The sequence below is a fragment of the Microtus pennsylvanicus genome, chromosome 2, assembly GCF_037038515.1.
Source record: "Microtus pennsylvanicus isolate mMicPen1 chromosome 2, mMicPen1.hap1, whole genome shotgun sequence".
In the NCBI taxonomy this organism is placed as follows: Eukaryota; Metazoa; Chordata; class Mammalia; order Rodentia; family Cricetidae; genus Microtus; species Microtus pennsylvanicus.
Window position 1 is genome coordinate 42,472,069 of NC_134580.1, and position 27,586 is coordinate 42,499,654.

Below are 27,586 nucleotides of genomic sequence, written 5' to 3' on the forward strand. Positions count from 1 at the left end.
CTATAACTTTGTGGGCAAAGAGTATTGATTGGTAAATTGTCAGTTAGTGTAGAGATTTTTAAGACTTAGGATTTACTCTTGATATCAGAGAGATTGTGTATTTACTGTAATTTCTGGATTCAAATCTCAGGTCCACCCAACATCTTGTTGGCCAGAGGCAAATTATTCAGTGTCTTGGTTTCTTCTTTAGAAAATGGAAATGAGACTCACAGTGGTTGAGAGGTTTGCTTGGGAAAACAGTGCTTAGTTAATATCAGGTGAGGAATAAACATTGCCTGGACAGTAGAAGGGATCGTGCATAGTGGTTGGAAATACTTTGTGGAGTGCTAAGGTGTATTTGTGCTTTTTAGAAGGAGACTTCCTGAAAATTTTCCTGGTGACCTCAGAAAAATGTTATTATGTGTTTTGGATTGATTCTCTGTACCATTTATTTACTTATTTTTGCTGCTCCCCTCTTCTCATGGATTTATCAGGGAGTCCAATATCCAATATAATTTTGATTTTTGCCTAATGGCAGGAGTCTATAGCACCGAAAGGGGCTATTTACAAAATCAATGCCATTGTGTTACTCACACGCCATTAATGGAGTCAGGTGAGTCTAATACTGTCTTAAATGTGGGATGCTGCTGGTAACTAAGGAGTCATTCCACGTATCAACTCAGAGGAACTGAAGGAGAACACCAAGGTACCCTGTTGGCTTTAGTCACAACTTACAATGCTGTGTCTTTCACACCTCATACAACTACCTGTAATCAATTTGTCGTGAGCTATGGATATATTCATCTGGTCATTGGGTTCCTGGGTTGCAGCTATGTGCTAACCATATGGCAGACACTGAGAATAATGAAGCTACTGACACTCTTACATCATAGTAGTATAGAAATATGTCTAGTCTCTACTGCTGGGGGCAAAAAAATCTTAACTGATGTTTATTAATTAATTTCTTTCATATAATGTATTTTTCCCTCCCCAAACTCTTCCCAAATCCCCATTTCCCTACCCACTCAGTATCACATTCTGATACTGATACTCAGTATCAACCCAACTCAACTCCTTTCAGATGAAGTCAAGTCATCATTTTATGAAAAGCTAATCTGCTTTGAGCACAACCATGTTAAAGGCAAGGCCAATATGCCTCAGGGGCCTCCCCACAGCCTTGACTCTGGAAGAAGAATTTCCCTATGTGGAAGCTAAGGATGGGGTCTTTGCCTCAGAAGTGATAGAAACTCAACTCCAATAACTTAGGCTGCTAAAATGGAAGTTTACAAATGCTTCATGTGGCTGTTGGAAAGGCACTGTGCATTCGGATTAAAGACGAGGGGGATATCACTGAGAGTAGTTTTTGTTTTATTTATTTATTGATTGATTTATTATTTAATTTATGTATATCTGTGCATGCCTGTGTGAGTTATTTTCATTCTATTTATTTGTTTTTATGGGTCTTGATCTTCTACCTTCATGTGTATCTATGGATCATTTGCATGCCTGGTACCTGTTGAGGCCAAGAGAAGATTGGATACTCTGGAACTCAAGTCACAGAAGATTCTGAACCATTTGGGTGATAGGAATCAAACGTAGGTACTCTGGAAGAATTGGCAAGGCTCTTAATTGCTAAGCTACCTCTCCAGTTCTGCCTGTATGAGACTGATGTGCACCGCATGCGTGCACAGTGCCCATAGAGGACAGAGCACATCTGGTTTTCTAGAACTAGGGTTACTGGAGGTTCTGAGCTCCTGATAAGAGTGCTCAGAACTGAACTCTGGCTCTCTGTAAGTACAGTAAGTGTTCTGAACTGCTGAGCCATCTTTTTAGACCCTGAGACTGACTTAAATTGTGTGTGTGTGCGTGTGTGTGTGTGTGTGTGTATGGAGGCTAGAGGAGGGAGCCGGATGTCCTGTTCTATCACTCGTTGCTTTATTCCTTTGAAACAGGGTTAATTTCTGAATCTGGTTCACAATTTCCAGTTAGTCTGGCAGTCAGGAAGCCCCAACAGTCCTTCCATCTTTCCAATCCTTTCTTTGCTAGGTTTGTTGAGCATGCAAGATCAATCCTGGCCTGTTACTAGGATGCTGGGATCTGAACTCATGCCCCTTGCTACTGCAGCAACAAATACTCTAAACATTGAGCTACCTTTCCAGTTCTTGGTTTTTCTTCTGCAAACTGGCTTCATTTTATTTCAGCTTACAGTTCCAATCGGAGAGGCTTTTGGCCTGGAGTTCCACTTTCCGTTGTTGGAAATCAACTAACTTGTTTAGATCTTTACTGATAAAATACTGAGGAGAGCTCTGAGTGTCCCAGTGTTACCTGCATCCAGTGTCCAATAACAGAAGTGCCGAACTTCCCTGGTTGTACGATTGGCTGGAAGATTCCTGCCAGCATTCACTGAACACAGGAGAAGGAGCTCCCAGCTGAGTTCTGGTTGATGAATTGCTGACATGATTCAAAACTTCACATCTACTCCAGAAAATTGAGAAAACAAAATTTTGAAGGGCAGAGGACTTTGAAAAGTGGTTAAATATCTTTTTGTTTTGGGAACACTTTAGATTATTAGGAAAATGTTAAGATGATGGAGACCGTTTCTGTTTACCCTTCTTGCAACTTCCTCTGACCTTTGCATCTTGCAGACTCACAGTGCATTTGTGAACTAAGGTGTTCAAATAGCACAGAACCATTAACTAATGAGACTCTCTGGCTCTCAAAAAATGCAACTATTCTGTTTCAGGATCCAATCTTACTACAAGGGCTTGTGAGCTTCCTCAGTCTCCTTTGGTCTCTGGCGGCTTCTTCTCATTCTCTTAACACAAAGGGCAGGCCACCTCTGAGGATGCCGCTTCAAGACGGCTGATCTCAGTCTAATCATGAGACAACACCACAGACGTTCAAAACGTAGGGACATTCTACAGAACACCTAACTCATACTGTTCAAGTCCAGCATGGCCATCAAAAATTTACACAGGAAAAGTTGAAACTTCATTTCAAGCCCTGTTCCTGTCCAGAGTAACATCATTACCAGTGTGCTTCAGGCCCTGTACCATTCACTTTCCATTTCTGCTGATCCCCCTCCTCCTGCTCCAAGTTCCCAGTTCCCATTGCTTTTATCACACAATGGAAACCACCTCCTCTTGAACAACACTCACCTGGATAACTTTTGCTCTCTTGGCAAAACGGAAACACCACCAGGAACGAAACACCCCCTGGCAGAGCAGGTCCCCTTAGGTGTTCTGTTGACAGAGAAAAACCAAAGCCAAGTGGGAGCAAAAGAAGAAAACAGGCAGGGAAAGAAATAAGTAACCTAGCTACCAGCTGATGGTTTTCCGTCCCGTGTCTCACGTTCACTCCCTTCTGTAACAAAGAAACAGAAATACGAGGCTCAGAGAGGCTAAGCGGCTCGCTGAGGGCCACACAGATGCCGTGTGGTCGAGTTTCCGCTCCAGTGGAGGACCACAAAGCTAGCATCCAGATTCCTAGATGACCGCTTTCATTCCCGAGTTGTCAAGAATGGCGAAATCAGCTTGCTGGTGAGTACCTGTGCCCCAAGCAAGCCCCATGGGTGACTTGAGAAGGACAAAGGGCTTAGAGCCTTTCTTTTCTGAAGCCCTTTCTCTCGCTGACACTGAGCACATGTCAAGCCAGCATTCTGGGCTGACATTCTCATGCTTGTGGAGTGGGAGCCGAGCCGGTTCTCGCAGCAGGCCTAGGGAAGTATATTAATTTCACAGAAGGGCTCTCGGCAACCTGGAGGGGCCTCCTCCCCAAATCATTTAATCTCATCTTTTGTCTGAGCTGAGAAAAGGCATTTCCCCCCCTTTAAATATCATCTCCCTCCTTTCCCCTTTTAATCAGACTCTTTGTTGTAGGGGATCAGACCAGGAGGGGAGCAGGCAGTGGCCCACCAATCTTGGGAAGTGATAAAGAGAAGTGCTTAGCAGGGGGTGACCCAGCCTGGGGAACCCCTGAACCCTGAGGCCTAATCTCCTGTAATGACCCCTGTTAAGAGTCCTTGTGAAGAGATGAAAGCAGGTTGGGCTTTGAGGGGCCATGTCCCTCCTACCCACTGCTCAGGGAAGCCTGAGTTGCTTTCTAATGGCTAAGTAGGGAGAGGACTCATTTCAGCTGAAGAGTAGCTGCCTGTCAGAAAGTCAGAGGAAAGAGGAGGACAGGGAGAAAGAGGGGAAGGAAGAGGGGAAAGAAGGAAATGGGGAGGAGGAGGAAAGGGGGCAGTGGTGGTGGCCGGCTGTGGGGTCTAGGAGCTTCAGGTTAGCCCCAGCTCTCTACTTCATCGTGGTACCCCTTGCCCCCAACCTCATTTTTTGCAGGAAGTCATAGATACTGACACTTAGACACCTAAACCACTTGTATGATGGAGAGACAGGCTCAGAAATGAGCAATGTGTGGAAGAAGTTGAAAAGCGATAACGTAGCCCATTGAATGTGGGGGACAGTGGTGTGGCTAGGGCAATTTGTCGGGTCACTAGCTGTGGGACCAGGATTTATCCCTAGTGCTTGAACTAGTGTTTTGGAGCCCATTATTTTTGGAGGGACACCTTGCTCAGCCTAGGTATGGTGGTGGTGGGGGGAGGCTCCGTCCTGCCTCAGAGTGATATGTCAGACGTTATTGTCTCCACTTGGGAAGCTTTATTCTCTCTGAGGAGTGGACAGGAGGCTAGGGTGGGGGGAAGGGGGGAGTGAAAGGAGGGGAAGGAGTGGAAACTGGGTAGGTATGTGAAATGAGAAAAAATTGTTTTAAAAAACAATCTTTACTGTTTTTTTATTAATTCATTATTAAAAATAAATTTAATAGTAAAAAAACCAACACATACAAACAAAAAGTGATAAAATATTACCAGAGCAGGACAGTCAGTTATTTTAAGGGTTGGTGCGTTGTCACAGAGAAGGGGATTTGAACCCACACTCGTCTTGCACAGAGACACAGTTCCTTCAGTTTGTAGTGAGATTCTGGAGCGGACTCCTCAAGCCCAATGTGCACGAATCCGAGTAATCACCCAGCTCAGATCTTTGTTAGGTGGGGACTGTGATTCCCAGAGGAGGGAAGTGATTTGAGGGCGGCTGTAGAACAAGGTCAATAGCAGCGGTGGGATGGAAACTCGACATTCTTGTTGTTCAGAGCAAGCCCCACTGGAAGAGGCTCGCAACCAAAGCTGCTCTTTCTTTCCGAAGCTGGATCCGCAGTATGTGTAGACTGGGAGACTCGTGAACACCCCAGAGCGTGGAGGAAGGATCACACCTTCACTTTGGAATATTTCGTTCATGTTTCTAGACGGTGTTTTCTTTAGCGTAGAAATGAAGAAACTGTCGTTTTAAATCTTGGAGTGGTTGTGTTGAGTTGTGCTTGTGTGGGGTGGCCTGGAGACTGTTTTCTGGAAAAGGTAATGTGAGTGGGAAGACAGGTTGAACGATGGTGGGAAGAAGCTGTCTGTTTTTAAGTTTGGGGCCACCAAAGTCGTGTGTGTGTGTATGTATGTGTGTGTGTGTGTGTGTATGTATGTGTGTGTGTATGTGTGTGTGTGTGTGTGTGTGTGTATGTGTGTGTGTGTGTATGTATGTGTGTGTGTATGTATGTGTGTGTATGTATGTGTGTGTGTATGTGTGTGTGTGTATGTATGTGTGTGTGTGTATGTATGTGTGTGTGTGTATGTATGTGTGTGTGTATGTGTGTGTGTGTGTGTATGTATGTGTGTGTGTATGTGTGTGCATGCACGTGTGCTTGAGGAAGTAAGAGGCTGACTTCCGGGTGTTGTTTCTTAGCCCCTGTCCACCTGATTTTGGAGATAGGGTCTCTCACTGACCTGGAACTTGCCAAGTAGCCTGGCGCTCACTGGTCAGCAAGTCCCATGGGTTGGCTTGATGCTACCTCCCCAGTTCTGGGTTTGCAAGTGCATGCCACCCTGCCTGGCTTTTTAACCTGGCTTTTGGGGATTCCCCTTAGGTTTTCATGCTTTTATGGTGAGCACTTTACTAAGTGAGTTAGTTATCAGAAACCTAAGCACACGGTTTCTGACTTTTGAAATTGCATTTATGTATTTATTCTCTTTCTCTGTGTGCCTGTGTGCATGCCACAGTGTCTGTGCAGCAGTCAGAGAACAGCTTGTGGGACTTGATCTTGTGGGACTTGTTTTTTTTTTTTTTTCCTTTCACTACGTGGGGTTCCAGGGATTGAACTCAGGTTATCAGGACGGGCAACCTGTGCTTTCCTTACCAACCAAGCTAGCACAAATGATGAGTATCAACCAAGCCAGCTCACTGGCTCCAAGAGCTCCACTTTTATTAGCAAATTTTAATGCTAGTGACTTTATGTTAAACTTCTTACTTACATATTGTCTCAGTGCATCTTCTCCGATGGCTCACTTATCACCGCCATTGGATGAGTGAAGAAATGGAGGCACACAGAAGATGATTTTATTAAGCTGCAGTTGGAAAGCGGTGGAGCCAGAATTTGGATGTGGGCAGTCTGACTCCAGATGGCTGGCTCCTGACCACCGTGGTCTTCCCACTACAGCTAATTGCTACCTGCAGTTTCAGACGTGAACACAGAGGTGCAGAGAGATGAAATTATCTGACCGAGCCACACAGCTAGGGAACGGCAGAGCCAAGATCAGATCCTGGGCTTTTGAGGCTGAAGTATTTATTCTTTTCATCGTGCAAGGACTCCTACCTGCTGCTGGACTGCAGGCAGCATGTGGCAGGAGGGATCTAGTTTCAGCCACCGCGCATTTACTCTGCATTCGCATCTCACAGAGTTGAAGTAACTTTCCCAGAACGCACAGCGATTTATGTGGGAGCCCCGGTTCCCACCCTTCCCCCTTGTGTTGGCCCCTAGCCTAAAAAGCTGTTTTTTCCCCTCCCACTCTTCCTCTTGGTAAATCCTACTCATCACTCAGATCTCAACCCAAATGTTGCTTCCTTGGCTGGTGGAGGGGGAAACTATCTCAGAATCTCCGAACCGGCTTAATATCACTTTGCCAAGATTTGTAGAACACCCTTTAATTTCCTTTTAAATGATGATCTATTTGTGTGATTATTATTATTAATGTCTGTGTTCTCTCTGTTGTCCACCCTCTGAGGCCAGATCCCATGTCAGTGATACTCATTTTCACGGCTCCCTGTAGAAGTGCTTAGAGTTTAGTTCTGATGCTAAACTGAGAGTTATCAGTCTTGTAGTAAATACACAGGCTTGCATTTATAAATGATAAGTGTGTATGCATATGTAGTACATGTATTATGTATCACATAGGCATTATATCCAACTAGGTCATTCTGATTAATGCATCAATCACAGCGTGTCAATTAGAAGCATGATTTCTTGCAACTCCCTGCTTACTTATTCTTGGCAGTCATTGCTAATCAATCACCAGGCTCTCTTCTATCGAGACCCAAGGGAGCCTCAAAACCCTTCTCAAGGCAATGCTCCAGGCATTGGGCCTGGCCTAAAAAAAAAAATAAAACTCGGACATCTTAAGTGAGGAGACTTTTTCATCATATAGGACTATAGTTTTACGAAATTAAAACCAACCAAGGAGCCAAAACCGAACTGGTTCTTGGTATCCTTTTCCAGAGACTCTGGTTAGCTATGGTTCTAATACAGTAACAACCATGGGCTAAGCAAAGGGTATCTACTTTGATTGGTTCTTATCTATTGTGTCCTTGCGACATGCAAATCCTGTCTAATTTTTCTTATATGTGATGGGTAAGGCAGGGTGGGCACTGAGAATACAGAGATAATAAGATTGAACTCGGTTGCCTAGTAACTCTCACACAGTGAAGAAGATAGGCAGTTATAAAGAACTCTTACATGAGAAAGATAGTTATGAGTTAATTTGTGGACCTTTGGAAGTCTTAAAGGGAAGATAGAATTGATTTCATCACTGTTCCAAGGTTACAAGCCAATAAGTGTCAGAATCAGATGTAAAAGAAAACAATCCCCAAGCTTAGCACACTAAGTACAAATGCAGAACTGTTATGCTTGTGGCTTAGTTTCTAGTCTATTGTGGTGATTCCCAACCAGTGAGATGCTGTGTCCCCCATCCAGGGAGAAGTTTAGAAAATCCTGTAGACAGCGTTAGTCAGACATGTGTCTTGCTCCTGGTATTTAGTAGATAGAATCCAGGAATACTGCTTAATGTCATACAGGACACAGGGCAGTGTCTACTTTGACCATTTTTTCGAGACTATTTTAATATTAATAAAAAATGATCTGTTGCAGCATGTCCATAGTGCTAAGCTGAAAACTGTTGCTTTATGTCAACTTTGGCTCAGGGCCTGGGACAGAACAGGCTTTACCTACATGTTTGCTGATTTAAGTTAACACTATCAAATGTGTGTCCATGTGCATATATATTCATGTGATTTGAAATAGGCAGGAGTAGAGGTCTTTACGAACAGCCCCACTTAAATCCTGACGTTCCCCCAATCAGCAGAAATGTCAGTGTGTGCCTTCTTCGCTTCCTGTCATCTGTAGCTTGGGGAGGTTTCCTCTCATTCATTCTACTCCATGTCTTATCTCCTGTAATTACACTATCTCCTGGCTTGGCCATCGTCCCATGGGTAGGAATTTCATGTTAAATCCTCCAGTTGCTGTGCTGACTTAGAAAGATTTGGAATGTTGGAGTGTTTCTCTTTCTTGTTGCTACCCCATCCTGTTGGAATTCCATTGTATCATCCCCTTGCTTTCATAGCATCATTGCATGGTATGGGCTGGCAGAAGGCTCAGTATGTACTTTGGACAGCGAGCTGCCTTGCCCTGGCCCACCAAAGAGAACTCCCTCGATAATCAGATCCATGTCAAAGCTTACTGAATGAAGTGGCTGTAGCTGAGAGCCTGGCTTCCTGTCTAGAAGGGTATACATTTCTGAACTTGGATATGGTGGCTCAGAAAGGCCTATCTCCCGCTGTAAACAAAATGGACCTTATAAATCTGACCCGATTACATTACCTTATATCAGATTTCCAGCTGACAGCTGGCGCTGAGCTCTCTTCATATCCTCAGCCTCTATTATGCTCTTGGATTTTTAAATAAAAAAAATTAATGATGGCCACTTAAGAGCTTTGCTCATTTCCCCAGTTCCTAAATCCCTCATTTGTAGCCCACAATTGCCTTTGGTGCAGCTGACATTAGAGAGAGGAGAGAGGAAAGAGGAACACCTACTTGCAAGGTCTGTCTTAGCAAGGAAGACATCTTTAGAACAGAGCTGGGGAAGAAGTTCTCATCTGGATCTGCCTCTTGGCTTCTCCAGCAAACCCGCAAGCCTTGTGTTTGAGTCAGCCAGACTCTTTGTACAAGAGCAACCCAGAGAGAGTAGAGTATCCTGAAAATATGCTCATATTTGGGTTTTTATTTCCAGTTGACTTTCCTGATCTTTTAAGAGGTTGTACTCCTTCACGCCTTACGTATCCACTGGCCTGTTAAGGCAAATGTGGACACCAGTGGGATTGAGGATTGCTTGGGACTGGCTCCCACCCTTGTTTCAGATAGGATCTTACTTGGTTAGTAAGTATTCATTAGGATATTTGACAGTATCCATTTGGATTTACAATATTATAAACAAGGTTATCATCAAATGCAGCCGCTCACCCCATCCCCCTATTTTCCTTACTTTGTACTATCTTGCCCTTGCCCCTATTTCTTCCTGATTTTGTATTCTCATCTTTTGTTTCGGAGAGACAGTTCCTAACTTACCGTGTTTTGACATAACTTTCCAACCTGTTGATTATGCAGAATTCGTGGTGCATTTAGTAGCAAACATATTTCTAGTTTTCATTTTGATATTTTCTGGGGCTAGTGACCTCATGTATATTACCTACTTGGTTCCACCCTCCTCTTTTATTTCTTCTTCTTTTTATACAGTGTTCAGGATTGAATGCAGAGCCTTGTGCATATCAACCGATTGCTTTACCACCCACCTATACCTCCAATCCCACTGAGTTCATTTTGAACCCTTAGCAGTCTCTTCGCCCCGCAATGGAGTTGGAACCACACGACACTAGCATAAGTGGAGAAGAATTTGCGTTTAAGTTTTTCTGTTTTGTTCCCTACTTATTTTTATTATTATTTTTGTTCGAAAGAATCTTCTTTCTTGGTAAGAATGGAACATGGAAGTCCTGGGGTGTGGTCACACTTTAGGCACTGTCTTCTAGCACATTCTGGATACAGTTATTTCTCTTGTGATATGAATTACTCTATAGTTGTTAAATACATATGCAGCCTGTACAATTTTCATCATTAATCAAGTTCGTTGCCCTGAAGATGAATATAGCAAATGATGAGCTATTATCTTTTCAAACAAAGTGACATATTTGAGCACTTACTGCTAATGAGGCTCTCAGTGTCCTAGCTCATGACCCCCAGTTTGTAATGATAGACGCACAAAGAAGTTGCTATTGTCACCTAATGTAATAGAAGGAAACATTTGTTCAACAGCCCCAGTGAGTTAGGAAGTATGCAATGTGTATTCTACACACAGACACACACACACAGACACACACACACATACAGACACACACACAGACACACACACACACACAGACACACACACAGACACACACACACACACACACACACACACACACACACACACTTTTATCCTCCCTAGCACAATACCCTGGATTCTTGGACCTTCTTGTGGAGATATGAGTGAGCGATCCCTGCTTCCTGCACAGGCTCTTCTGCTTCAGTAGCTGTGGGTCCTCTCCGCACAGAGCCAGGCACAGAGATAGCTAATGCTCCACATATAATGGGCCTGTTAGCAGACGAAGCTTCAGTTTGTATCTCGCCTCTGCTCTGAGAAATGCGGAGCTTTGCCTTGCCTCCTAATTCTTCCTCGGTCCACTTTTATGTTCATTATACAAAATCTGAATTTGTAACAATGCTCAAAACTCTCTGTTCACAAGATCCCATTCTTTCATAAATTCCCATTACGACACAATTTCCTGCTTTCCCACAAATAGCACAAACTCCATGACTTTAGCTGACTCTGAAGTTCTATGGCTTTTGCTGCCTACCGCTATCAAGTAAACTCTCAGTTCATCCAATCCTGCTTTCTCTGCCACCGTCCTAATCTTTCCAACGTTGATTTCTCCCTGCACTGTTGCAATCAAGGGGAGTGCTCGAAGCCAGGCATGGTTCGGTTTCTTTACGCATACAGTTTACATTTAATCCTAGTACCACCTTCACTGGTAGGAAGTGCTTGCGTGTTCATCTTCGGAGAAAAACCGAGGCACCGAGAATTTAGTTTTATTCTATAGCACAAGTTGTTTCAGAGGCTGGGCTTCAACCAAGGCTGTCTGACTCGAAGAGCATTGTCTCAGACCATCGCTGCTGCTGCTTCAGGATGTATTCAGGAGCTTCCCAGCTGCTTCCCCTGCATCTGTTCTTCAATTTCAGAGAAGCCGTCTACCATGCAGCTCACTTACAAGTTATTCTGTATGCAATGCACACCCGATGTTGTACAACTTTGTGTTGTAGCACAGCGGGTTACACCCAGGGTGAGGGCAGGCTGGGCAAGCGATCTTCCACCGGGTTGCATTCCAAGCCCGTTCCAAGGCAGTATGTTTTGATTTCTGGACTTACTATCACATGTACATGCAAGTTCATATCCTTTGATGGATTTCTTCCCATTTCCTCCTCCTTCCTATGCTCAAAGAGTAGATTTAGCTGGTCTTTTGGTAACAGCAGCAAAACAGCTGTAAAAGGTCATGGGTGAGATGGTTCACGATACTGTTGTAACAGCTCCATTGTGTGTGTGTTTATTAAAACACTGTGTGTATGTGTGTACTCTAAATACTGCAATCATATGTTTCTTCTGACTGTGTCACCCTGATCTCAGTAGCTTTGTCTGCTTGAAGTATTCTTTCCCAGTTCCTAATCCATGAGTGTAAACTCTTCATTCCTTACTTTAAAAGCAGGCCATATCTACCTTCTAACCTCATCTTTCTCTGGCTATTCTTGCCTATGTGCTTGCTGTTGGTACCTCTGCTATCTGACTATGTAGTAGATACGTCATGCTCTGTTCTCCCACAGACCTTCAAGAAAGCCTGTCCACCCGGATTGCCCAAATGACTTTCCTCCTTATTCTGGGCTCCAGGTGACACTGCCAATAGCTATGCACACTATGCCCTAACCTTGGGTCCCAATGGTTCTTTTCTCTTTCTTTTATTCAGAAATCCTTCATCCTTCCTTTTGTCTCTGCTACCCCAGCAGTTAAGGTGTGTATGACCAAGCCTGGCTTTTTACAAGGGTACGGGGGATTAGAACTCAGATACCTGTGCTGTGGCGCAAGCATCCATACCCACTGATTCATTTCTTCAGCTCTGCTCATAGTCTTGTATCCCTCTCACATCTTCTTTCTAAGACCTTTTTCTTTTTTATGGCATTGGCATTTTGCCTGCATGAATGTCTATGTGAGGGTGTCGGGTTCCTTGGAACTGGAGTTGCAGGCAGTTGTGAGCTGCTATGTGGGTGCTGGGAACTGAACCCCGGTCCTATGGAAGAACAGTCAGTGCTCTTAACGGCTGAGCTGTCACTCTAGCACCCCCATCTCATTTCTTCACGTCTTTTCCGAAGACATTGTCCAAAAACCTGAGTTCACCTTGCTTAAAATGGTGTCTATTATCTTCCCTTGTGGGCTAACAACTGTCCGTGTGCTTCCACACGGATGTTTTAATGGATGTTTTACCCATTAAATCACTGGTGTCGCAAACCTCAAGGCTCTCCTTTATTCTCCAGATTGTTGGGTCCCATCCTGTCTATTTTTGACCTGGTTTGGACACATGCCATCAGTCACACAAAGTATTGCTAAAGCCACTTGAATGATTTCCCTTCTGTCTCATTCTCCATGTCAAACAGTCCACAGGGCAGGATCATTTTATCTCAGAGGCGGGCATTTCGCTGCGGGGGAAGTGGCGATGGCAAGCTCGTGGTGACTTGTGGGTGTAAATTCTTCTCACCTAGGACCCCCACCACTGTGCTGTGAGAGACAATGAGGAAAATCAGCAGTGTCTATAGCCACCATGGTCTTAGAATTTAGGACGCCATAAATTAGGTAGAACTCAAACTTCTGTTACATATTTTTTAAAACAGCGCATTCATTTGAAATTGATCTTTGAGGTCATAGTAGATCTGTAAATGAAATTCATAACTTCCTAGTAGGACCCAACCCACTGTCTCTTTGGGAACCCACTCCTTATGTGTGCAGCAATGGTTGAGTTATAGCTCATGTGACTTGCTCTGCCCAGTGGACTCATGCAGGGGCAAATGAAATTATTACTGGGAATTTATTTGTTTATTTATTGATCTTTTGACTTTCTTTTTCAAGATAGAGTCTCACTATGTAGCCCTGACTGTCTGGGGAACTCACTATATAGACCAGGCTGGCCTTGAACTCACAGAGGTCCACCTGCCTCTGCCTCCTAAAGTGCTGAGATTGAAGACCTGTGCCATCATACCTGGCTGGGACTTTAAATCTTAAAGGTGACATAAAAATGGAGGAAGGGGCTTGCTAGAAGATAAAGGCACTTACTGCTAAGCTCTGGGTTTGAGCTCTGGAAGCCATATTTGTACACACACACACACACACACACACACACACACACACACACCATAAATAACATGTAAGAAGGGAAACTCTGTATTGGTTTGTAATGGTTAGTGCTAATTACCAATGTAATAGAGATGGCAATTGCTCAGGAAGCAAGTCCCTAGGCAAACCTGCGAGGGATTATCTACATTAGGTTAACTGAGGTAGGACAACCCAGGTAGCTTCATGCTTGGGCTGAGGTCATAGACTCCATAAAAAAGGAGGAAGCATGTTGAACGCCAGTTTTCATTACCCTCTGCTTTTTGACTGAGGATACAATGTTACCAGTTGCCTTGAGCTCCTGCTGCGGCCACCTCCTTGCCATGATGGACTGTAGAGGTGAATCAAACCATTCCTTTCTTCTTTAAGTTGCTTTAGTTAAGGCATTTCACCGCAGCAGCAGCCAATGTTACTAATAGAATTCGCTGCTCACCATGGGCACACCTGCACTCGGGATCAGTAGACTTCCCATGCTGACCTGCTGTGACTCCTGCCCTCACTTAGATTCTGCATCTAAGCCTGGATCTCCTGGCCCCATCCTCCTGGCTACTGTGTGAATCATTTAAATATTGTGCCTGTAAGTCCTTCTTCTTACTCCCCACTTGCTGGCTTTTCCTTCCCTCCTTCCTTCTCTTCCTCCTCCTCCTGTTCTTTTGCTTATGTTATAGAATGTGGGTTTCTGCAACCATAGAGCCCCAACAGAAGCAGAAATCAACTTATGAACCCCTCTCCCCGGGTTGAGAGATGAGAAAACTGGTCTCTCAATACCTTGTCCCAGATGATACAGTGAGCTAGTGACAGGATATGAGCCCAAAGGATCTTGTATTGTTCCTAGTTTAATGCTCTTTATAGCAGAGTAGCTCAGGATATGTGTCAAGTTCCGAATCCCCTCCTGTGAACACTTGCCTTCACCTCTTGTTTTTCTGTGTAATTTTGGGATGGGGACTCGGTCTCTTTCAGACTCAGCGCTCTTACTTGTAAAATGGGGGTGATAGCAGGATTTACACTGTGGGTTGCTGGGATGGGACTATAGCACACTGTATCTATAGTGTTTGGTCCAAGAGAAATAGATGCTAGTAACCCCTTCTACTTACTATGTTCTGTCATTCTTTCTACAACACCCACTAGGGATTGAGGAATACTGCTTTAAATTGCTTATAATTTCCAACACAGTCACAGAATACTATAATTGTATCAGCTGAGTGTTTCCCTAGCTGAGCAAGTTGTATTTAGATGTCCAGTGTGCCTCATCAATGGTTACCAGGAAGGATATTCATGGCTTGGTAGTCAATACATTTAATTCTCTTTTCATTATGAAAAAAAGAAAGTCATTAAAAAAGGCTGTTATAGTCTTTCTTTTTTTTTCCCTCTGACCAATGAAAAGGACATCAAAGTCCAGTGTTTGACAAGAGGACCAGTTGGTTCCATTCAGGGGCACATTATGAATTGTTCCTTTTCGACAGGGGGAACAATTCATTACATTTTGTTTATGTAGCACCTCCCGAGGGCCCGTTTCTAAGTGGCTCACAAAAGTCTTGCTCTCACTGGGACACACTTGTCCTTCAGGGTTCCCAGGGATTGAAGATCCTGTGTGCAAATAAAATAAACTCAGCCTGAAGGCCAGTAATTTAGATTAATAAAGAGCTATGTTTATATAACTGTGTTAACAGAATTCTACATGGCAAGTCAAATTCAATTTTCTCAGGCTGTACGACCATTTCTAAACAAGGCTTGGCCAAGAATGTCTGGTTTGCGAGTGCACAAAACAAGGAGTAAAGTATTTTCATAGTCTTTAGACCTCCGAGAGTCTATTTTTGTGGCTCTAGTTTTTCAGGAGACCATGGTGCAATTGAAGCGGCATGGGTATGGAAGATTCTGTGTGTGCAGGAATCTATTCATATCCCTGGACATATCTGTGCTGGCTAGTTTTGTGTCAGTTTGATACAAGCTAGAGTCGTTTGGGATTCTCGAGATTGCTCTGGGGTGCATTTTCTTGATTGATGACTGATATGGGAGGACCCAGTGCTACCCACTGCACGCTCTCCAAGGAAGCAGACTGAGCTTGCCATGGGGAACAAGTCAGTGAGAAGCACTCCTTCGTGTTTCTGCTTCAATTTCTGCCTCCAGGTTCCTGCCCTGACTTCCCTCAGTGATGAGCTGTAATATGGATCTGTAAATGAAATAAACAAACCTCTTTCTTCCCCAAGTTGCTTTTGTTCACGGGGTTTGATCATAACGATAGAAACCCCAACTAAGACAACATCCATTCATCCTCTTGTTTTTCCATCGTCCATGCGTGCGTGTGTTTATTATAAGACATCTCTTGGGCATATGGTAACACTGGCATTCCACCTCTTTTGCTTCTGTCACCTCTAGTAAGAGAACCAAGCAAAGAAAAAAAAAACCCAGAAGTTGAGAGATTCCTATGTTGAAAATGCCCAGGAGCTTATGTGTTTGTATTCATATTGTTTAAGTTTATCCTCCTTTTCTTCTGAAAGTACTGAGATCTGAAAGAGTTATGGCTTTAAACAGTTGTAAAACTTGCTCAAAGGAACAGAAATGGGTTACATAGTCATACAGGTATAAATTGAGAGCTTTTTATGTTCAGAATTTTATTGCACTGGGCACAACACTGAGCTGAAACTTGTGTGTTTACATGTGTGTGTTTACGTGTGTGTGTGTGTGCATGTGTCCATTAAGTATAAATGAATGAGGAAATGGGGGCACTGAGAAATTATGGAATTGCTTACATCACCTGGAAGTAGAAAGTGAAGCCTCTGGCCTTCCGATGGCCTCCTGCTGCCTCCCCAGAGACCACACAGGGTCAAAGCTGTCACCTATTCTAATGCCAGTCAGTTAGAGGCATCCTGGCTTTCTTCCCCTTTTCTTCCAAAGTTTCAATGAGAAGAGTAAGAAAGGAAAACCACAACGACAACATAAATAGCGGAGGAAGGACTAGGTTCAGAGAAGGGTCTTGGGAGTGTATTGTGGTATGAAGATAACATTTTGAACCAGGGCTGGGAGCCTGGGAAGCACAAGCCTCCCCAAGACCGCCTTTCCCTTTGACATTTGTGGAATGGTTGTGGGCCAGCTATTTTCTCTTCACTCAGCCCTGACTCAGCAATGACAGAGTCTTGTGTTCTTCTGAGAGCTCTGCAGACCCTCTAGGACACTGTTCTCTCTCTGTTGGCTTGTCATCACTATTCACATCCCTTTCTGGACACATCCTGAGCTCAAATGTAGCTCCATCTCATCATAGGTGACCCAGATAGCAGTGACATTCCGCACACAGTGTCTTCTTCCAATCTAAATCAATTTACCAAAGCCGTTATCGATTGTCTCTTTTGTTTTTGAGCACCTAATTGAGTTTCAGGTAATGTGCTAAGTGCTGGTTTGCACATGTAAAAACAAGGTTCTAATCCTCAGGCACCTTTCGGTCCATGATGGTATATCGTGTGTGTGTTCGTACGTTGGGCATCTGGCACGGAAGAGAATGCTCTAATACTGTGGTATTGTGTGTTGGGCATCTGCCACGGAAGAGAATGCACAGAAGAAAATACCGAGGAATTGGTGTTATGATAGAGGCGAAGTGGGGCTCCATGAAAGAAGTGTGGAACTCAGAGGTGAGGACGGGTGAGTAGTGTTAGGGATGCTTCCCAGAGGAGGCACTTGCCTTTCTCTCCTACCCTCTTAAACTCCAGCCTCCGACAAGCCCTTCTTAATGCTCAGAGGACTTTCCCCATAATTTTTCCCATGTGAATTTTATCATCTCTTGAGTCCTCATGTTTCAACTCCAATACTGCTTCCTTGAAGCCTTCTCCACTGCTTTCACATAAAATAATTCACATGTGCAGGCTTCCCTTTCCATAACGTTGACTTCTCAATCATCACTCAGCATCCCTTTACCTTTGTGCCTTGTGTTTTCCGTGTGTCTCTCAACCCTTTTAACTTTTTACATTTAGTTCTTCATTTAGTGTAGTGATTCTCAATCTGTGGGTCTTGGCATATTCACAGGGTTCACATACCTGATACCTGCGTACTGATACCTGCACGTTGGATATTTGCATTATGATTCATAACAGTAGGACAATTGCAGTTATGAAGTAGCAATAATTTTATGGTTGGGGGTCATCACCACATGAAGAACTGTATTAAAGGGTCTCAGCCTTAGGAGGATTGGGAAACAAATGTCCTAGCACCAATCATGCTTGATACATTCTGAGAGAAGCATCCACAATGCGGCTTTATCTTGCTGCACACTGTAGGAAGTCCTGCATTTGCTGTAGTTGCAGAGACGAAAGCTCTGTAGCTAACAGGTTATCCCAGACACCTAGATAACGCGTAGAGAGCTGGAGTTTGGAAAAGGGCTTCATCCTTTATTCAATGCCCCAGTGTTTTGAAGAACCCACCCTGCTCAATTTCATGTTTGTTAAAAGCTGAAACATGTACTTGGGTAAAGATCCAAACATTACCTCATCTGATATCACTCAGTGGCATTTCATCCCAGGTCTGCAAAACCCTTTGACTCTCCCGATGAAAGGGAATCTCAATCCTACTAAACACAAAGTGTGCTGTTTCTATATTTTTGCATGTTTAAAGAAACAGGTTCCTGAGGAACAAGGCAGAGTCTTTAGCTGTCTCTGGTTGGACTGTGTGTTGGTCTGGATGACACTAATCTGTTAGTATCCAGGGGATGTCAGCTCCCCCACAGTCTCTATCTGTCTGGGTCCACCATCAATAAAGCCATTTAAACAAATCTGTACATTTGGGGGCCGGCTGGCAAGGCACGTGCCATGGAGCACCCCCGTTCCAATAATCAAACTCTTGTAAGCTGTGTTGAATGAGATTCTTTCTCCGGGGACCAGTATATGTTTGTTTGTTGGCACGGTCCTAATGACTTAAAGAAAATGCCGGAAACCAGTGCTGCACTCTTCTCTGAAAGGAACATTGGCCCTTTGTTCAAGCCATGCATTTGCAGAACCGCTTCTGAGTAAGACCTTGGAATTCCTCATGGTTTATATGTCTTTGTAAGCTCCTGGCATTGAAGAAGCAAGGGTTTTCTTTTGCTTTTTTTTTCCCTCCCCAATGAATTCAACATTGTATTGAACACACCCTGACTCAATTTTGATAAAACCAACAACTTACAAAGCCAACTTGGGTGGAAAAAGTAGAAACATGAGTAAAATTTGATATTGTTGTAGGTTATTTGGCTTTCAAAGGTTAAGAATGTGCCTATTTAGACTGCAGCCCCATTTCTACCAGCTTTTCTTACATTCTCTTTGTCCAGGAATAGTATCGTGTTTGTTGCAGTAACTTCAGTGCCACTGAGAGCTATAATGTTTAAAAATATTTTCCATGGCACCTATACACAGTCTATATTTTGATTTTTCCCCCCTAGTAAGTCAATTGGCCAAATTCTATGGGGCTTAGAAGGGGGAGGTTATGGAGAATGGTATGAAGTTTTAAACTTGATTCTCTCTTTCTGGGACCTCCCTCTCCCCTTGCACAAAGTGTGACTTGGAAGGCATTTTGCCCTTTATAATTGCGACGAACATTTAGTGAGGTGCGTTGCCAGCAGGGTTCTATCTTAGGAACTTCACAAGCATCTGCTCTCTTTCCTTTGCATGTCTTCCTGGATAGGTAAGCACGCAGGATGGCTAAGAAGTGGGTATATAAACTGTATTGTTTGTTAAGGCTCCTGGATAGCAAAATACCATACCTTGGGCTTAAACAACTGACATTTCTAATTCTGAGAGCTGGAAATCCAACACTAAGGTTTTGGCAGGATTGGTGATGTTATTTTTGTTTTCTTTAAAGATATATTTTTAAAAATGTATGTATTTGTGTGTGCATGCCTGTTGGTATATATACCATGTGCATGCAGGTGCCCAGAGTAGCCAGAAGAGGGCATCAGAACTGGAGTTACAGTTGGATGTCAGCTGATTAATATTGGTCCTGGGAACCCAACCCATGTGTTCTGCATGAACAGCAATTGCTCTTGACCACTGAGACTCTCTTTAGCCCCTGTGTTGTCTTTTTACAAAAGCCTGTTCTTGGCTTACAGATAACCCCATGATTTTGCTTTGTGTACATCTGAGTTTTTGTTCCTTTTCTTATGATGACACTAGATGTACTAGATTGAGAACCATCCAACTGACTCATTGTTAGCTTAGTTATCTTGTTAAAGATCCTCTCTAAACACAGCCACATTCTGGAGTCCCAGGAAAGGGGCTTAGGTGTACGTGTGGTTAGGGCTGGAGAAGGACACAGGTACAGTGTGGATGCTGCTAGTTAGTAAAAGCCTGAATGAGCCTATACACCAAAATCAATGTACAGTGCCTTATCAACTATTTTCCTTCCTCCAAAATTCTGAGTAGGTGGCATGCAAGGGGGTACTCTGCTCTTCCGCCTGGTTTGTATTTGGCTTAAGTTGTATCCCCATTCTCATGACACCAATTCCATTGAAAGTCCTTTGAGGCTATGCGATAGTGAATCTCAGTCACCAACTTCATCAGACCCAGAATGACCTGGGACACGGGCCTCTGCATACCTGTGGGGGGCTTTTCCTGATGAAGTTAACAGAGGTACAAAGAACCTCCCACTGTCGGTAGCATTGTTCCCCAGATGGACTGATTCTGAGCTTGCGGTTCTGATATTGGAAAGTAAGGATTGACTCTGAGTGTGGACAGCTGACAAGGCTTGAAACTTAGAAGACTAAGAGCTAGTCTTCTGCTCAGAGTCATATGCTTCTCATAGAACAGGGCTGGGGCAGAGATTGATGGACACTAGAAGTCAAAGCCCCCCTTCTCCATTTGCAGGATGCGCAGAGGTGCCTGTCCTGCTGGAGTATGTATCTTCCTAACCACTTTGTGTCTAGAAGGCTCATGGGGCTTGTTCTTCAAGGTGAGGGGTGCAAAGAATGAATAATGTCTTCTCTTGGCCAAGGCTGTGGTGTGTGTGTGTGTGTGTGTGTGTGTGTGTGTGTGTGTGCGTCATGTGTGTGGAAGTCAGAAGAAAACTGTGGGTATCATTCCTTAGGTGATGTTCATCTTTTGTTTTGAGATCAGGTCTCTTACTGGGCCAGAATTCACCAAGTAGGCCAGTCTGGCTTGGCTAACCAGCACGCCCTAGGAATCAACTTGTCTCTGCTTTCCCAACTCTGGGATTATAGAACACACCACCACTACTGTCTGCTTTTTTTTTAATTAGATTCTGGATATTGTATAATGGATGTCTTTGGACTTTGAAGGCAAGCACCTTACTGATTAAGCTGTCTCTCAGCCATAAGATCACACTGTTAAGAAACAAGTTTTCTTTCTTGTTTTTAAAGCCACTCCTTTCCTTATTCTTTAGCTGAAGAACACAGCTAAAGCCTGTTAAGTGGATGCTAAAGGTCTAAAAATTGTTAAAACTACAAGACAGAAGAAGTATGGCTCCTTGAGTCAACATGTGGAGGAAAGCTGCCACCACTAACTAGTATAAGACTGAGATATGATAATCCATACTGCAGATGTTTGGGGATCTGCTATTGTAAGCGGTTAGTGTTCTTCCGAGATCCATGGGCACACTTTACTAAAAGGAAGACAACATTTTATAATTGGATTGATTAGCCTTTTACGGTCTAGCAGAAGGAGACGGAGCATGAGCAAGGAACTCAGGACCGCGAGGGGTGCACCCACACACTGAGACAATGGGGATGTTCTATCGGGAACTCACCAAGGCCAGCTGGCCTGGGTCTGAAAAAGCATGGGATAAATCCGGACTGGCTGAACATAGAGGACAATGAGGAATACTGAGAACTCAAGAACAATCGCAGAGGGTTTTTGATCCTACTGCACGTACTGGCTTTGTGGGAGCCTAGGCAGTTTGGATGCCCACCTTAGGAGACCTGGATAGAGGTGGGCGGTCCTTGGGCTTCCCACAGGTCAGGGAACCCTGATTGCTCTTCGAGCAGATGAGGGAGGGTGACTTGATCGGGGGAGGGGGAGGGAAATGGGAGGAGGTTGCAGGGAGGAGGCAGAAATCCTTAATAAATAAATAAATTAAAAAAAAAAGGAAGACAACAGTAGAATCCCAATAGCACATGCAATTGACCATGGGCTGTGAAGCTGAGCAGCAGGCAGTGGTGGGGTCTGTGGTGAACTGGAGAGTGCCTGGCCTGCATAAGGAAGGGAGTTCTAGTCTCCTCTTCTTGATAATTGCCTAATATACAGGCTCAGGATGGTTAGGCTTCCAATTTTTAAATTCTTAGTGCTTTAAACCTACATGTCAAATAAAACCACATCAATGTGTTTGGTCCATCATCCTGACAGTCAGATTACATTCTCCGCATTAACCAGTAGCTGTCAACTAGACCACTTGGCCTCAGTTGTCATCACCAATATCTTAGCATGTGAGGGAGCTGTGTGGGTTTCTGGGAAAAGACACTCTTCTTGGCAGCATGAAGTTCTTATTATGTGATTAATGGGAGTTGACAATGACTGCCTCAGGCCAGCAGGGAGCTTGCTTGGTGATATCGTTTCTCCTCTACTGCTGAACCTTCTACCAGGCCTTCTACAACACTAGCTGCAACAGAGATGATGTAAGACTTGGTATCATTTCCCACAACCCTCGCTCTCTTTCATTTTATTGTTCTGATACCCTGTGTGGTTGTTGGAAACCCCATAATGCCAAGGGAAAGAAAACACTGAGAAGTGGTTTTTTGAAATCATGTGACTCTTGAACTTTTCTACCTGTGCTGGGGGATGTCCCTGTCTGCTTTGCATTGTACAGTGGAGGTCAAGTTCAACATCTTAGAGGTGCTTAGGTGCAGAATGGTGCGGTTTAAAGGACCAGGGTCTGGTCAACTTGATGTATCAGTATCATGACCAACTCCTTTTTCTTCTAGAGGATTATCAGATGCTACTTTTGGGTAGGAGGGACTTGGGGCTGGAAAGGGAACGCAGTCATTTCTCCCCTTAGATGATGGAGGAATAACACCCAGTGTCTAGGCTGATGGGAGTGTGTTCCTTCTCTGTGGCTTATATGTGATTAAGGTATCTTTCCTGGGGGCTTTGCACATTCCTGAAGCTGTCAGTGGCCCCACATAAAGCAGTGCTGTGATTTTGCAGCTAAGCAGGCAGGTGAAAAATCACTTTTTTATTTGGAAGCTGATTCTTCAGCTGAGGAATGAGCCAGAACAATACTTACAGGGGATGCAAACGTGGTGTTGGAGGAGACAGGGAAGGCAGGGTTGTGAATATTAACCCAATGGGACAGGATTTCTGAAAGCATTTTGAAGGGGGACCTGAATATGTACCTACATGCCAGGAGAAAATAATCTTCATCATTGGGCTTCTGCCAGCTCACCCATGACTCTGTCCCCAAGCTACCAGGCTGAGGATGCGGCTCCATTTCTGATGCCGAGAGGCCGGCTTTGCAAAGAGAAGCCGAACAACATCCTCTATTCACGGGCTGGCCGGCTGGCCTGCCAGCGCCCACGAGGGCTTTGGATTCAGAGAGCTATTGAAGGTAAGCTACAAAGGCTTGCTCTCTCCCCCGCGGCCTGGAGTGAAGACAAGAGGCACCCTGCACAAGAGGAGGGTTGTTTGCATGAGCCGGCAGCAGGCAAATTTTGTCAAAGCAGCTGTAGGAGAGAAGTTGTGAAAACACCCAGGAAAATCAAGCCCTGTGGTGCGGGAAGGAGAGAGAAGATAAGGAGGCCGCAGAGGCACAGTGGACCCTTCACTGGGCGCTGGCAGCCACGCTTGGCCATTGTCTAGAGCCGGAGAACCTGAAGGATGGGGTCTTTTTTGTTTTGCTTCTTCAAGAAAGGATTTATGTCAGAGGGAGGAGCATTTGTGTTGTATGAATAGTGGCTGCCAAGTGAAAAAACCTTTGGTGTTGAAATAGTGAAGCTGGGGGTCAAATTGACCCTTTGTCTTCATGGCAGAGGAAAGAGTGTGGGGGGTCATTCCCTTCCTGCACCCCTGGGATCCTTGGTGCCATTATCATTTGTACAAAATGGAAGTCAAGGAGGCTGTTTCTATGTCATGTCCCCTGGTTTGTCCCTGGGCGATGTTTAACTCTCAGTATTGCCGAATACTTCCCACATTCTTCTGGCATAGCCAAGGGTATCTTAGATCCAACACAGGCAAAATGGATCTTGTTACTTTTGACCCCCTGTGATCTGCATCAGAAGTCGAAAATGAAGGGAGGCTATCCATGGTAGTGAATAGAGGGAAAGGGGTCAGAGATTCTCTTGAATCTATGCACACCAATCCCCCAGTTATTCACATACCTGCCAGTCGATATCACAGGAGTGGGAACAGGGTGGCTGATGAGAATTACAAAGGGAGAAAGGAGTGGTTTCCTTTCGTTTGAATCAGTGGAGGTGATGATGTCTCTACCTTGGCTGCTGTGCTTCCATACGGATGGTTTAGATGGAGACACATGTGTGCAGAGGTGATGGGAACTAAACCGCCTGAATCCCACTGTTCCACTGCAAGCATTTCTTCCTCCTTTGATTCCTCTTCCCTTTCTCCTTCTTCTCTCTCCTCCAGTGTTGCCAGGCTGGCCTCCACCTCCTGCACTTGGGTGATTTTCCTGTTTCAGCCTCTCAAATAGCTGGGCTATCGTCATGAGCTATCTCACAGACATGGTAGTTAACTTGGGCATGTAGTGTGCTCATCACTATAAACCTAGGCAGGATCTGTTGCCTGGAAAGGAAGATCTTGGCTCTGGCAGACTGAAGCCAGAGGCAGTGTGGGAGGAAGTGAGGTGCCCCAGCTGACAGCCAACACCAGCATCATCTGGGATGGTTCTTGCTTCCTGTCCATGGAGAACCCAAACTTTCTGAGTGTGCTTTGGGAGCAGAGGTCACAGAACAGGTTAACCTGGCTGATTTGGAATGCACAATGACTTCCTTTCCCTACCTTTTTTTCCCCTTAAGAACAACAACAACAACAACAACACCAGGGAATTGAGAAAAGTATTGGGAAGTGAAACATCCCTGAATTGAAAAGCTGATTTTGTCTCTAATGGGCTGCGTGGACTCAGGCAGCTAATTAACCGCCTTAAAGTTCAGGTACCTTGTAGCACTGTTGTGGAGGTTAAGAAGCAAATATGTAGCATTATTAACATGTACCTATTAAAGTAGATTAAATGTATCATACAAAGGGAAAGACCGACTTACTTCTTTTAAAAATAGCACCATTAACTTGTACGAAATGATGGGTTTCAATTCAGAAGCGCTTTCATGTACTTTGGTATTATACCCACTCCTACTCACTAGCCACCGTATCCCGGTTCCTCCTCCTGGTCCTTTCTGTTCTCATCAAGAGTCCTTTGTTCTGACTTCCACTCCATCTTTATTTATTTTCTTTCTGTAGATTCCACAGAAGACAATAATGCATGCAATATTTATCTTTCTGAGTCTATCTGATTTTGCTTAACATGATGCTTGCCAGTTCCACCCATTTTCCTGAGAGAAAAGATTTTATTCTTCTTTTTGGATGACTGAAACTCTTTGAATGGGGCAAAAGATGGCCTAAGATGATTCAGTGTAGGGCCTGCAGTGTTCGCTGAAACTCTAACCAGCCAATCGGCCTTGGAGACCTTGGACACAGGTGAGGTTTTTCCTTGCCATTTCAGTTCACATATTCCTTTGAGTACTTGGAGTATATCCCCAGTAGTGCTAGAGCTGGATCACATGACAGTGTCTATTTTTAGTTGAAGAGCATCCATACTCATTTCCATAGTGGCTGGAACTAACTTTTCTTCCCACCGACAGTGAGTATAGCCCCTTATTTAGCCCATCCTCACCAGCATTTGTTGACTTTGTTTTCTTGGTGACCATCCTGACTGGAAAGAAATGGAATCTCAGCGTAGTGTTGTTTGCCTTTCCTTGATGATTAAATCTGCTGAACATTTCCCCGTGGAGCTATTGACCATTTTTACGTCTTTTGGAAAGTGTAGTTCAATTAATGTGCCACTGATTGGTTGAATTGTTTGTTTTCTGCATTTTGGAATTCTTCATCTCTCTTGGATACTAGTCTTCTGTTGGATGGATAGCTGGCAAAGACTCCTCCCATTTTGCAGAATGTCTCTTCATCCTAATATTTCTTTCTTTTGTTGTGCCTTTTAATTTAATATAACATCATTTATCAATTCCTGCTGTGATTTCCTGTTCTATTCAGAGATTCTTTGCCTGTGCCACTGTCCTGAAGGACTTCTTCTATGTATTTGTATAGTATTTTTTAAAAAAAGTTTAAAAAACTTTCCAATGATGGGGCTTGGAATCCAGACTGAAATAAAAATCTTAGCTGTAAATCAAAGATTTTAATTTCCAAAGTGAGGAAAAGATTCATTTTAAGGCTGAAATTGCACCCTGCATGTTACAGTCCTATACTTTCTGCAATGCTTACTACAACTTTTCCAAGTAGGTTTTACTATCTTCATTTAATACAGCAGGAAACTGAATCTCAAAGACACCAGATGGCCTGCCTAGGGACCCAGAACCCTGGGTACCTCAGACAAGATTTAAATCTTGCTCTGTCCAATCACAAGCCCCTCCCCACACCACTTTGCCCTGTGACTTCAAGTCCTGTTAAGAAGCATATTTATTGACTCTTGTAAGGGAATATCCAAACTCCATTGCTTGTGCAGGTTTCTCTTTTCAGCCCTGATGCTTGTTCACCAGGATGATGTTGAGCAGATGGGGCACGAGTTAGGGTGATCTCAGTTTTGCATTCACGAGGCTGAGGAAAGCTACTGACAGATCTCTTCTCCTGAATGCTCTTTGAGAAATAAAGGATTGCAGCCCAATCCTGCCTCTTCCTTTTAGATAGGCCTGGCATTCTTTCTGGATTAAGAGTGTCCAGTTTCCTTGGGAGAAACAAATATGACCATCTGAGTGTGCACAGCAGAAGCCCATTCAGCAAGCCCCTCAATGGGAGTTTCATAGGATATATTCTCACCTCACTGGGCTTTTTCACTAAGGCACGTTCAACCACACACACAGGTGAAACTAATGGGGAAGTGATGGTGAGAAATGAGCGTGAAGAGCTTGAGAAGAAAAAAAACCCACAAGAACCAACCCATTCTTGCGTTTGTTTGATGAAATTTACCAAGCTACAGGACCAATAAGAGAAGAGCAAACCATCTTTCCCAGGTTAGTGCTATGGGGAAAAAAAAAGAAAACCAAACCAAACAAACAAACAAACAAACAAAAAAACAGGGCAAATATTAGAGGATTCCCCAGTTTATTTACCAATTCATTTTCTCATTAACTTATGAATCGACATTCATTCATTCACTCAGTTGTTCGAGTGTCTGTATTGGATGTTCTGCCTTTAAAATGAGCAGTACCTGTGTTTGAGAGATCAGTCAAAATGCATTAAACATATCCACCTAAAGCTGGAGGGATGTCTTAGTAGTTGAGAGCACACATCAGGTGGCTTGAGGGTATGCACACCCATATGCCGATAAATACCTATACATAATAAAAATGTAAAAATTCATTCAACAGAAAATGCACATACAAACGTTTAAAAATTTTAAACACATGTCTATATGTAGTCACTCTTCTGTTGATTCAAGGCTAAGCTTGCTCAGGTGTTGGTTTTATCTTTCTTGCAAAAATGAACACAAAGTAACACCCACGTCTATAACGAGCAGTGTGTTTCTAGTTCCATTGTCTTTAAATGGATCAGAAGCTTAACGGTAATTTTGAAGCAGTTTTGTTTCAGACTTTTAACTTTTAACATTTTACCCCTCCAATAATTATAATTGTTTTGCTTATAACTAATTTGATGAAGAAACACACACTCACACACACCTTACCTTTAGAGTAAGTTTGAGCAAGGGACTGAATTTTCATTTTATTTAATGTTAATTTAAAAACATTTAAATAGTCATACACATGGCTAGTGTCTTTCAAATTGATATGGGCTCTCTCTATATAGCCCCGACTCTCCTGGAACTTACTATGTAAAACAGGCTGGCCTCAAAACTCATAGA